Source organism: Erythranthe guttata, chromosome 11 (assembly GCF_056151865.1).
Source record: "Erythranthe guttata isolate IM_541 chromosome 11, IM_541, whole genome shotgun sequence".
Lineage (NCBI taxonomy): Eukaryota > Viridiplantae > Streptophyta > Magnoliopsida > Lamiales > Phrymaceae > Erythranthe > Erythranthe guttata.
Window position 1 is genome coordinate 15,570,738 of NC_142543.1, and position 6,124 is coordinate 15,576,861.

Genomic DNA, 6,124 nt, shown 5'->3' on the forward strand with positions numbered 1-6,124 from the left:
ATTCACATTTATTTATCTGTTTATTTATTTCCAAAACATAGAAGTATTATTATATGCCTAAAATTCAGAACAAATATACAGATTCGTAGTACATGTGCAGAGTGGAAGTAAAGAAAATGAAAACAAATTATTATCAAGTAAAAGGGTGTCCTAAATGTTATAATTATTATTGAGAGATAAAGAACAACTTGATAGGAAAAAAAATGTTAAAATTACAGAATTGTATAACCTCTCTGATAGAAACGTATGCAGTGGTTCGTCACTACGGTATTTCAGGATACAAATAATCAGTAAATATAATAAAATTGAGTCTACGTTTGCCAACTTTATTCATGTAAGGTAAACCTCCGAATACAAATAATCAGTAAATATAATAAAATTAATGAACTGAACTACCCTTGAATATTATGCCATGGATTCTCTTTTTATATATATATGGATGATGTTGATTTGAATGAAAGAATTACCTGAAAATGCGAGCCGAGAGGGATTTTGAGATGAATTGCGAAATATTTTCGAAGAACAGGAAGATGTATGATCTGAATGCAGACGGTTGAATGGAGAAGTTGGGAGAGGTTATGAGAATGTGTGCAGAGGTATTTAGGATACGGATAAATTGTAAAAAAAAAAATTACTGCATTTTATTTTTCTTTCTACTAAATAATTACAATAATTGCCATTAGGGTTTGAAACCCTAAGGAGAGCCACGTGGCAGCATATTATGCCATGGATTCTCTTTATATATATATATAGATAGATGTTGTTGGAGTGTTATGTTAAAAGTGGTGTTGCATAACACTGTTCGCCTCTTAAATTATAGATATAGACTACCAGTTTTTAAACAATTGTTGGAGATGGCCTGACGTGATGAAGATGCCACATCACAAGATGAACGAGATTGTAATGTGGCTAAATAGTTAGCTATCAAGCTTGGTCAAAGGAAACATCATATACTATAAAGTATAAACTGTGTGGATAAAAAGAATTGTAAGATAACTAGAAAGCAACTAACTTGTATTAGACTGGATAACGGTGGATTTAGAGGATGTTTGGCTGAGTTTTTAAGATGCTAAAAGAAGCTTATACGATATTTTAGAGCTCTTCCAAAGTGTTTGGTATTTTTTTTTTTAAATAAGTTGTTGGATAGCAAATAAGATTTTTTTTTTTTAAATACATAAACCCCACATTTTTATTTAAGATCTTATAATGAGTAAAAATAGGAAATAAACTCGTTATCCAAACACACTAAATATTAATCTTAAAAGCATTGCATTTGAAATATTTGGAACGAGTGGTGGTGGGATTCGAACTCAAGATCTTTTCATTTGGTCTGACTCTGATACCATGTTGAATGACCATATCTTTATATATAAAAGAAAGGTTTTGCCCCGAAACCCTAAACCCGTTTTTGTGAAATATTTGTAATACTAAGGGTACTTTCGTCTGTTTACTTTGGAAGTTGTTTTACTTTTTTTAGAGCAGTTTGTTTATACAGTATGATCGTCTTCTCTTGAGCCATTTGTTGTTAATTGCCATCTTCTTTGTTGCTTATAATCTGCACGCACACGTACGTTCAATATTTTCGGTATTCAACGTATATGTGAAAGTGCTTACCTGTGCATGTCTTTCGATTATCTGTGTGTGGAATTCCTCATTAGCATACCAGAATACTTTTCTCACCTACTTTTTCGATTTTTAGCAGATATATTTTGCATATTAGAGTTTGATTGTACTGGTTCGTGTATTTAGTTGTCTATTTTTTGTGTCTTGCTTCTTAGAGCAACTCCAAATGGAGTTATTCAAATCTCTTAACTATCATTTGACTCCTAAAATTTAAAAATTTTGTTCTCCAAACGGGGGTTTGTATTTTGGTATTTCTCCTCTTTGAATCTAAAAATACTTCGTACAAATTGAGTTATCAAAAAAATAACCACCTAACCAACCATTCACAAATTGACATGTGGCAATTATATAAAAAAAAACTTCCAATTGATAATAAAATTTGATAACCAGGGTTGGAGCAGATGAATATAAAAAAAATAATGACTCAAAATATAAACAAACCCTATTTTTAATTTGTTCAAGACCAAAAAATCAAAAGAAAAAAAAAACACTCACGACTGCCGCACGACCGCTGCCAGACCGCCGGGACGCCGACCAGTGAGACTTCAACCGCACCGGCGATGACCCACGACCCACCCACCCACCGCACCACCACCACCACACCACCACCACCACCAACAAATAAGTTCTTTTTACTAAACTTTTGTTCGTAAATCCAAAAACATTAATTGAGCATCGATTCTTGATAAATATGCGTGGATGAACATTAATCTATGCTAGCTTATTTCTTGTTGGGTTGCAATGATTTAGCTGATTTTGAAAAAAAAAATGGAGACTGAAATTGGTTTTTCTTTTTGTCTTTTCGTTGGTTTCCCAAATCGATTTACCCAGACCGGTTTTGTACACCATTCGTCGATGCTGGTCGATTTATTCTAAATAGTTGTTTCGATAGTTTATAAAATTAAACTTCAACGGGTGTATTTGTAATATTGTTGAACTACGAGCGGTATATATGTAATTAAAAATTTAAACCTGATAATAACGTATTTGACTCAATATTACATTATGGATAAAAATAGAATTTAAAAAAAAAACGTAATTTTCCGAATATACTTCCATCTAAAACGGAAAATAAAGGAAACAATGCACATCTTCAAATTTTACGAAGAAGACGCACGAGTCACAACTGCAAAAACCACAACGTATCCACACTGAGCATTTTAATTTTATCGTACATCACCCCCGCTCAACCTTAAGTCGGATTATTTCAATTTACAACGAAAATAATTAATTTCATGTTTGTATCAACGAGACAATTAAATTAAACAACATAAACACTCGAATGCAATACCCGTTTCTTCAAATTCACAGCAATGTATAATAATATAATAGACGAAGCTAAGGCTTGGCCCTCGACGGTGTCCCCTTCACGACTGTGACCGGACAAGTTGCGTTTTGTACGATGTAGTTGCTCACACTTCCAAGTAACACCCTTGATTAATATATATGCACTTATATCAGTCAAATAATCAGAATACTAAATCAATCAATTGTTTATGTAATAAATTAAAGGGTAAATTACACCCACACCCTTGAGGTATGCTTAAATTACTGTAAGGTCCCTGTGGTATCGATAATTACACTTAGCCCCCTGAAACGTAGTCAGAAACTCTAATGGTATCGATAATATATTACCGTCTACGATGGCAATATTGTTGTAGTATTACTCCAAGTACATTACTATTGTTGGACAGAGGATATGTAGTGACAGATGATACCTCCGGGGTGTGTCACTTCAAAATTGTTGGACCTGAGGAAAAGAAAGTTTATATTGAAGAAGTACTTGATCCTAATGCTCGTGTGTGGGACCCTCCTCAAGGGGGTTATGATACGTTGGCAGGCTTCGTCCAAGGGGGATTTATAATTTGGTTTCAAAGCTGGTTAGTAAATATTTGAGTTTATAATTTAGTTTTACATGGATTATTTAGATGATTAGCTTGGAATAGTGGATAATTTGTTCTAATAGTTGATGGTCCATCGAATTTTGTTTTGTTTTGTTTTATTTTGTTTTTCTGGATAACTTGAGTTGAACTGTTTATCTATGATAAATGATTATTTTGATGGATGTTTACATTCTATGTTTTATTCGAGATTTGGATTTTGTTTTTATTTATGAATATTTGTGCTGTACATTATAGGAATTGTTGTTACTTTGAACGATGTACTACAGGTTCAGTGGAAACATGTGTGTTATATTCTGCCCAAGCTCGTTTTTTTTATAATAATGTCGAGGTTTTAATAATTTTAATTCACAAAAAAATAAATATTTTGAATAGCTGATTTATTTATAACAAATCTAAGCGTAACTATTATTAAAATTTCTCATAATTATTTAACTTTTCTAACGATTATATCCGTTAGCAAATTAACAAGTGTTACAACACAATATGTTACAATTGATTTTCTAACACAACTAACCGTTAGTATTATTTACGTTTCCAACGGTGTATTTTTGTTTCTAACGAATCTAACCGTTAGCAATAGTAATTTTTTTCTAACAGCTAATTAATTTGCTAACGGAAATATGTGTTAGAAAAAATAACAAAAGTGTTACAATAAATACCGTTACAATATAACTTCTAACGGATATAAGCGTTACATTTAATTATTTTTCTAACGGGTCTGAGTATTTATTCTAACGGACAAATTCCGTTAGTAATTTGAACCTCTGAATTTCTAACATGCGTTTTCTAACGGAATGACGCCGTTAGTAATATTTATTGTAACGGTTATAGTCTGTTAGAAAATGCCTGTTTTGGTGTAGTGTACTAAATCAATCAATTGTTTATGTAATAAATTAAAGGGTAAATTACACCCACACCCTTGAGGTATGCTTAAATAACTGTAAGGTCCCTGTGGTATCGATAATTACACTTATCCCCCTGAAACGTAGTCAGAAACTCTAATGGGATAATGAATTGGATACGTTATTCCGATAGGGTTCTAACGGGCTATTGATTTCAGAAAGTGGTGAAGACAACAAAGAGCTATGGGGTGACATGGCTCCCCGAACATTCCCGAACATTTCTTATCACCACTGTAAGATATTTTTTTTCTCTTGCGTAAATACATTCACCACTGTAAGCATTATAAGCAAATGCAAACTAAATATTTATGACAAGGTTACCCACTATTCTTTAAACTAAATTAGACTCTAATTGTAAACACTAATTTAATTCCAATTTCACCAATTTTGTCTTTCCTTTTTTTTTTTATTTAGTTTTTATTGATTAGTTTTTCATAATATATACTGACCAGCAATGAAAACAATAATTTGTTACTTTCAACACAATAGTATTATATCCAGCCTACTATTTCTAGTACAATAATGTCATTGTAGTTGACAGTAGCATTGATGTACTATTAATATTTACTAGTCAGAGAATCATCATACTAAATCGATTTATTAATAATTACTAGTCAGAGAATCATCATACTAAATCAATCAATTATATATAATTAGAAAAAATAAATAAATAAACAAAAGAAGAAGACATTTGTATAAAATAAACATCGATAGTAAAATTATAATTAATAAAAAATAGAATTTACCTTTTGATGGCACCTAAACCCCTGCTTCCTAAAACAAGTGAATCAAGCTTGAGCTGCTCCACAGCACCACACAACTTTTCCCTTGGATCCCCCCAATACACCTTAGCCACCACCTTCACCTGCACATATATACATATATATAATTTCCAATACACACACACACACACACAAAAGTGTGTTTATTGCACACACACATACGTATATCATATAAAAAAAGGGCAAATTACAGCCACCGATTAGTTAAGGTATAATTACGAAAAAAACACTCTTGTTTGTGTTGGTCCCGATACATAAAACGGGTAGTGAATTTAGTAAATTGGTTGAACAAATTAATTAGTGAAAATACGAAAAGATTAGCCGAGGCGAGTTGACTCTGTCCTTAAGACGAAATTTCCCCGCAACGGTGCTAACGGATTAAATGGAAATCGTCTCCCAAGATACAACGGCAAAACTTGGAATAGGAGCACTCCAAATCCCAAGTACGACGAACTGTACTTTGTGTAGAACTTTTCGAGAGAATCTGTGAAGGGTAGGCTTAATATGTAGTAGGCTTGTTTTTGGATTGAAGTGAGGAATTTTTGGGAAGTTAGGGTCTATTTATAAGGATCGAAAAGTAGTATCCTTTGGAGCAAAAAGGTACCTTTTGTTTGAATGGTTGCACCATTTCGAGTTGAGCCAATTGGGAGTGGTTGCACCGTTTCGAGTTGAGCCGAATGGTTTGCATTGGTTCGGCCGCACCAATTCAGACCAGTCAGACCAATCGAGATGGGCTTCGAGTAATAAGGGCCCAATGGGTTAAAAGCCCATGATCTAATGTTTTTGGCCCGTCCCAATATTTTGATATATATACAGCTCAGTACTTCTCTACTTTTCCAATGTGGGATAACTCAAATCCCACTTTCCTTATATTTTGGACTAGTAATTTTTTCATTCACCACAAAATTGGTTC

General features: G+C 32.9%; 1 long non-coding RNA gene across 1 annotated transcript; it reads right to left on the reverse strand.

Annotated features, from left to right (window-relative positions):
- Positions 1–2,743: 2,743 nt before the first annotated feature.
- Positions 2,744–5,445, reverse strand: LOC148767083 (uncharacterized). Its single transcript, XR_016034511.1, has 2 exons — positions 5,176–5,445; positions 2,744–3,055 (listed from the first exon to the last, which is right to left on the reverse strand). It is a non-coding gene; the product is annotated as an uncharacterized LOC148767083 (long non-coding RNA).
- Between the last annotated feature and the right edge of the window lie 679 nt (positions 5,446–6,124).